The 7,875-nt window shown below is 34.1% G+C and overlaps 1 protein-coding gene across 4 annotated transcripts in view; it reads left to right on the top strand.

The window, feature by feature from the left end:
* The first annotated feature begins 5,304 nt into the window (after positions 1-5,304).
* The window catches only part of fred (friend of echinoid), an 804,301-nt gene continuing 801,730 nt past the window's right edge, over positions 5,305-7,875 (top strand). The window contains exon 1 of one of the 4 annotated variants that reach the window (XM_067767197.1): positions 5,305-5,499. The gene's annotated coding sequence lies outside the window, so the exon portion shown is untranslated. Of the gene's footprint in view, positions 6,209-7,875 lie in introns of all 4 variants that reach the window. The other 3 variants (XM_067767196.1, XM_067767195.1, XM_067767194.1) reach the window with 3 other exon arrangements.

Here is a 7,875-nt window from a genome sequence, read left to right as displayed (position 1 = left end):
ATCAAAAAAAGTAAAATTAAAATAAAATAAAAGAGAATAAAGTGAAGAAAATACAAAAATTAAACTAAATAAAATAAATAAAATAAAATAAATTAAAATACAATAAAATTAAATAAAAAAATAAATAAAACTAAATAAAAAATAAATGAAATAATATAATCCCAAATTATTAAATTATATAAAATAAAATTAATTAAAACAAAACAAAATAAAAACATTAAATAAAATAAAATGAAATAAACTAAAAATAAATAAATTTAAAATAAAATAATATAAAATCAAAAAAAGTAAAGTCAAAATAAAATAAAATAGAATAAAGTGAAAAAAAATACAAAAATAAAACTAAAGAAAAAAATAAAATAAATAAAATAAAATAAAGTAAAATAAAATAAAATAAAATAAAGTAAAAAATAAATAAAATTAAAATAAAACTAAATAAAAAATAAATAAAATAATATAAAACAAAATTAAATAAAACAAAACAAAATTAAAACATTAAATAAAATGAAATAAACTACAAATAAAAAAATTAGATACTGTAAAATAAAATAAAATAAAATAAAATGAAATAAAATTAAATAATGTGAAATCAAATAAAATAAAATGAAAAACAAGGGAACAAAAAAAAAATTAAATAAGCTAAAATAAAAAACTATGGAATGAAAAAAATGAAATGAAATAAAATAAAAAAAATTTGGATAATATAAAATAAAATTTAATATAATTTAGTGAAAAAAATATTTAAATAAAAATTGTAAAAAAAAATGTTAAAACTTGAAGGTGCCTTGACTAGAAAAGCGTTACCAACACGGATTGGAGACATCCTCCAATATTGATGAACGCATCTAGTCAATATCCGAATTGCAACGTGACCTCAATAGACGTAGAACCAAGTATTCAACATCCATTTCCACAAGGTATACTTGATGGTAAAACCGGGGGGGAATGGTACTTAGACTGAAGCACGTTTAGTTCGGTATGAGACACACACTGACTTTGAGCTTTCTAACTTCACGTGTACTTAATACGTCTTTTTCACATAATGATAACTGTTCCCATGTTTCACATAAAAGTTTTATGTTCGCGCAAACATTGCTCTTCTCAGCATGTATCTGAAAATAAAGCTTGCAATCAAGCAACAAAGTTTTGTCATCAAATCTGAGAGAGGCACATGAATCCGCACAGTTATGCTCTTGACATAAATTTGCACAGTAAAAGAGTATTTTCTCTGGATTGTATTTGCTTATGCAGAAATAAATCAGGTTATAAGGCAAATAAAATTGTGTTTACAAAAAAATAGTGCAAACAAAAGTAAAACAAAAACAACAACAGAAGAAATAACAATGTCAAAATCAGCAAAAACAGCATGCATAATTCAAAAACGAATTCCACAAAAACAAACAGCAATCAATTTGAAGGAGTAAACGTTTAGCGAGTTTGATTGTTGGTGCTCTGTAGCATTAAAAATAAAAGTGAAATTTATTTACTATCTTTTATCTTGATGATGAAGATGTTGCTGTAAAATAGTTGTTGAGCATAGCGAGTGAATTTTTAAACGCTGCTGCTTATATATAAAAACAAAGTGTGTACATACATAGATATGTGATTTGTGAGTATTTCAGAGACCGACATACATATATGCCATAGAGGTTTGCAAAGAGGTCCTCGGGATGAAAAGCAGCATATAAACGAAATACCAATAAAAATATGCAATGAAAAAATCACTACAACAAATACAACATCAACGGGCAGTTGGAGACAAATGACATTTGACAAAAGTGTGATTTGATAGTAGAACTGACCTACATAAAAATCGTTTTATATTTTTACTTTGTTTTTTGTTTTGTTTTTCGCGCTTTTAGCTTAGATTTAGTTGTCATGCTTTCTTATAATTTTCTGTTTTTATGTTTAAGTGTTTGAGTAAAAATGTTCTGCATCAAGACATTAATGGTGTAGAAGTTGTGGTGCTTGTATGAGCAGTAAACAAAGAAGACGGATCGAAAAGGGCGCACAAGGTATTCAAATCCAACAAAGTTGGACGTTTATTCATACCAACGCAGATTGAAAAGAACTTTGGTGAAAGTAGCAGCAAAATTCCCACTTTAATATACCTTTCAAAGCGACACTGCTGAGGCTACCGAAATGGAGGAGGCTACAGTTAGCTAAGAGAGAATAATAAGTGCAACAGTCGCTGTCTTCCAGCTAGCTAGCAATGTCTGCATAACCCTCTTTAGGACAGAAACCTATTTTGGTACATAGAAATCATCACAGTTGTCAAATAACTGCAAGGGGCGGGAACATACAAATCGGAAGAAGCTTGAAACCAATAAAGATAAAGTTAAAGAGAAAAATAACATTCTTGTTGCTTCAAGTGAATTTATGTCACCCCACCTTGGTTTGCATTGGACAAGCTAGATACTCAAAAGCCTGCATGTGGTCCAGCAGTTGAGTCAAACATAATTCTGAACAATTTACCGCAATTTCACTATTATCTACTGATAGACCCCCTATCGCAAAAAGGTGCTCATATGAGTCTGAGAAATTTGCTGGAATAAAACCGACCAAGCTAAATTAAAGAAAACACTTTGACTTAAGAAAAAGCATATTATGCAGAGGCAGTATAGTCGGTTGGTTGCTCTGCCGCCCGGATACCAAAGACCTGGGCTCAAGTAGCGTATGGAGCGCCATTTTGATACACATTTCTCCTTAAACTAATTGCTGCTGATTTAGTAGGGCTAGTCGGTTATCTGTAGGAACCATTTGGACAATGAAACTGCTGAACGTTTTTGCAAATAATTTGGCTACTTCGTTAAGCTCTGGCAATATCTAACTGGCCATGGTTTGCGGAGTTAATGCCCAACTCGCACCCCCAATACCATAAAAATAGGGCAGTTTAAGCTATTGTATTATGTCCTTGTTAGTTAACAATACCAGCTCCATTTTACTTGAACTTACGTTTAGGCCGCTTTTGGCTAACCAGGAGTAAAGTCTTAGAAGTACATCTTCTAGCATTTCACTAAAAGCCGGGGGAAACGGACCTGATAAAGGAATTATTAGAGGCTTCATATATATATATCTAAAAAGGCAGCCAGATTATATTCACTGTAGTATATGGACACCTCTTTAGAACTTTTGAGCTCATGAAGGGAAGTGTGGGTAGAAAGTTTGGGTCTATAGAGGAGCCCCCTCCAATATGGATATCTAAGAGCCTTTCCAGAAGCTTCAGCATGATGGAAGTAAAGCTTATTGGTCTATAATCTCAAGCGTATTTATGTGATTTTCTGCCTGCTTTGTATAAGAAAATGACTTTAACCCTTCTCCAGCTTTAAGGTATATAGGCTAGAGCAATGCTTTTTCTATACAACCTTTCCAGCCAAAGAATAATAGGCTCACCGACTTTCTGGAGCATCATGGGTGTGATAATAGCGAGTTAATAGCGAATCTTATTTTTTCCCTATTAACGACCGAGTCCAGGTTTAAAAAAGCAGCGGGCTCCACGTATATACGTCAGCGATATGAGTATTCAAAAGGATGTTTATTGATTCCTCAGCAGATTCCGTTCATACCCCATCTTCTCCTCTCACATAATGATCGTTGTGATGTTCTTGCTGAGCCCACATGTCTGTCGTTAATCGAAGAGCAGAAGGATAGCATTAGCATTTCTTTATTACCTTCTTGTGTTTCTTTTATAGTTTGCATAATTTTGATCTAAGAGCTCTATGTTCACATAGGTGGTAATTTTTCCTTTTGAATGCTGATTAGGGTAGATTTCCAATAGGATATTGTAAGAGCGCCGTGTATATTATCTATCTCATCATCTGGCTCTTTAGAGTTGATGATAATATGGTTAGAACTAGCGCGTTCGTGGGGCTTTCATGTTGAACTAATGAATTTATCGGGAGCGCGTTATTATTCTATATTACAAAAATTCTGAGTGACAAAATTCGGCAAATTGCAAAAAAATCTGCGTGAATAAAATTCTGCTTTTTCAAAGTTCTGCATGTTTAATTCTGGAAGTGAAAATTCCGGAATCATGGCATGGCGTAGCCGGTGTTGGATCGCCTACGCAGAAGGACATCACCGTGGCGGTAGACACGGTTATACCACACAACCAGACTTGGCATGGCGTAGCCCAGGGTTATTTGTTATAAGCGCGGCCGAAGGCCGCCTATGCAGAAAGGTGTTCTAAGCAGAATTACTGTGCATGGCGCACTTTTTCAAAATATATATATATTTTAATACATAATTTTGTAATACCGAATTTTGTAATAAAGAATTTTGTAAAACAGAATTTTGAAAGCAGAATTTTAGAAAGCAGAATTTAAAAAAAACAGAGTTTTAAAAAGCAGAATTTTGTTTTTAGAATTTTGTACATACAGAATTTCGACACCTACCCGAATTTATCCCATTTCGTTCTTATGGGGTTTCTGTAGCGGAGAGGAGGGTTAAAACTGAACTTAAGTCGAAGAAGATCCAACGATGGACAGAAAGTGAGGTATTATGTGACACCCGCCACTTATCAAACAATATCGAACAATCGTACGAGGCTAACGTGAGATCTGGCACTTCCTCGCAGCCATAAGATCTTTCCAAACTGGATTATGTAAAGGCAAGTTTAGTTCCCCAGAGGCAGCATAGTTGTATAACATTTCTTAGAATTATGTTAATATAATGCTGTTCCATATTTTTGCCCTTCTTCAAAAAAAAAAAAAAAAATCATACTAAATATTTGTAGCGTGAAAATTGTCAAATGTATGCAATGCTTTCATTCTACATACGAAACCAAACTGCATCAATTCTGCTTATGCGCCACAAAGTATGCTGGAAATTTATGTAAACGCATACAAAAAAATGAAAATTAAACAAACTCAGAGAGCTTGCAACATGTGAGTGTGCAAAACGAGAGTGCTAGTATTAAAAACTACCAAGAGAAATTTTGAAACTAAGAGTATTTATATGCAGCAAGAGCAAGTACTAAAGCGCAACAAGGATATGAAGAGAAAAAAGCAAAGTTAGAAATGTTGCAGAGAGCAAATTTTAACTCACTCACTAGTTGTATTCTGCACACTTACTCACACTTGTGTGCTCTATACACTTTGGTCTTGACCTACAACGCAAACAGCTGTGCATATCTTCTCAACATGTTGCACAACTAACTCGTTACTGCTCAACCAACGAATGGGATACAAAAACGAAGCAATGTATCGAGTAATCAGCCGAAAATAACGTGTACGGAGCTTTTTACTGTATATAACATCGAAACTTTTCAACATTAAGCGCAGAGCAAACGCAACAACTAAAAATTATTTAAAAAGGCGACGAAACGAGTCGCATACAAGGCACGAAGCAGCAAACGATTTAATATGAAACGAACAAACAGGTCAACTCGTGCTTCACCTCGTGACTAACACAATTCATAAACAGTTACAAAACTTAGTTGGCGCTTAGTTGGTAAGAAGAATCCTGCGGCTACGGGCGGTACAAAACCGAAGGAAGCAGGTAAACGGCGGTACGTGTGTGTTCAAAACGCAAAAGAAATAAAAGCAAATGTGTAAGGAAAACAAAAAGCAAAAAAACAAATAGAAAATAAAGCAAGTCAGAGCGTAAAATTGGAACGTACTTATGTAGTACAATGAAAATCGTATAAGAAACAACATAAATCATAACAAAAATATTGATATCTATACTGAAGTGAAAATTATTAGTGTAGCTTGCTGTTAGTGAAAGAAATATGTTCTAAAAATTTCTTAATGCATTCTTGAGTGGGAATTTTGTAGTGCGAGAAAAAAAAACACATCACAACACACATAAAACCGCTGGCATTTGAGTGGCGGCAGCACAAATATTTGAGTTGCATGTTACGTATACGCCATGGTGGGCACTAAATGTGTGGCTGAACTCATGCAGTGTCAAATAATTAGTTTCTTGTGAATTGCGCGACTAAACACCCGACGCGTTATATATCTCAAGCGTCTCAAGTACCAAAGTATTCATGTTACACATTTTTGTTATCGTGTATTGCTAATTTGACTGTCGTCGCGTTTGTGGTTTGTGAAATAAGAAACAAAAAAACGCTGCTCTAATTTCAACTGAAAATTTGGAGTGTTATCAAATTTCAATACAAAATTTGTGTGCACTTATTTAAGTATTTTAATTTACTTTGACAAACTCTCAAGTGCATTGTTTAAATAGAAGAAAAACAACAAATGTAATAAGCAACACGCGCAATTACAACAACAATACAAAGAATGTGTTTCAGCTAATCACAAACTTAGAAAAGTAGGGTTTCTTCCTCCTGCAGCTTGCTTCAGATTTTTTTGTTATATCGCCAGTTATTTGTTATTTGCTATAGCTGATTATGGAATTTTGTGCTTATATTTACTATACTTTCTTGTTTTGATGTGATGAGTTATTGCTAAGAAAATCGCAAATCCCTGTATACACACTAAACACATATTAATCTATATATATAAAAAGAAGTGTACATTTTGATTGTCACTCCATAACTCGAGAACGGATAGAAAGATTGCCATGAAATTTTTAGGAAAGATACAGGAAGGAGAGATGATGTTTAGTTGATTTTGAAATCCCAAATCTGTTTAGTCATATATCTATATATATAAAAATGAATGTTTGTATGTATGTCATCGATTAACTCAAAAACTACTAGACCGATTATTATGAAAATTGGTATATATATATGTATTTTTCCACGGGGAAGGTTTATATAAGGAGTACTTTGATACCGGGTGACTAGGGTCTCGAGATATAGGCCAAAACATGGACCCGGGTAACTCCAGGAAGTGTTAGTACAATATGGGTATCAAATGGAAGCTGTTTATGAGTACTTAGGCACTGGGTATTTTTCGTACCCCTAGGTGACTAAGGTCTCGAGATATAGGCCAAAACATGGACCCGGGTAACTCCAGGAAGTGATAGTACAATATGGGTATCAAATGGAAGCTGTTTATGAGTACTTTGGCACTGGGTATTTTTCGTACCCCTGGGTGGCTAGGGTCTCGAGATATAGGCGAAAACATGGACCCGGGCACCCCTAGAATGTGTTTATACAACATGGATATCAAATGAAAGCTGTTGATGAGTGCTTTAGTATAGGGTAGTTTTCATACCTATTGGTGACTAGGGTCTCGAGATATAGGCCAAAACGTGGACCCGAGTACCCCTAGATATGGATATCAAATGAAAGCTGTTGATGACTAATTTAGTGCAGGGTAATTTTCATACCTATTGGTGAATAGGGTCTCGATATATAGGCCAAAACGGCGACCCGGGCACCCCTAGAATGTGTTTATACAATATGGATATCAAATGAAAGCTGTTGATGAGTGCTTTAAAACAGGGTTTTTACATTATGGGTACTAAATTGAAGCTGCTGATGTGTGCTTTACTACAGATAATTATTTATACCACTGGGTGTCTTGTGTATCGAGATATAGGCCAAAACGTGGACACGGATACCCCGAGACAATGTTTATACAATATGGATATCAAAGGAAAACTGTTGATGAGTGCTTTACTACAGGGTATTTTTCATACCTACTGGTGACTAGGGTCTCGAGATATAGGCCAAAATATGGACCCGAATACCCCTAGAATGTGTGCGTATTTTGGATATCAAATGAAAGCTGTTGCTGAGAGATTTTAAGTAATTTTCATTGTGATATTCGATTTAGTCGCATCAACCTGGCAAAACTGATAAATATGCATGCGAATCCGAAATAAAGTCATGAATTAATAATACCAACATACCTACTTATATACGTCCCATTCGATTTGCCTGAAATTTGGTATATAAATTTGCCTATATTAGTATTTACGATGCTTTTTCCGGGAAGTAGACCAGAGACGGACTGG

This window comes from Eurosta solidaginis, chromosome 2 (genome assembly GCF_040869045.1).
Source record: "Eurosta solidaginis isolate ZX-2024a chromosome 2, ASM4086904v1, whole genome shotgun sequence".
NCBI classification, from domain to species: domain Eukaryota; kingdom Metazoa; phylum Arthropoda; class Insecta; order Diptera; family Tephritidae; genus Eurosta; species Eurosta solidaginis.
The sequence above is the reverse complement of the archived record's forward strand: the minus strand, read 5'-3'. Positions and strand labels throughout refer to the sequence as shown.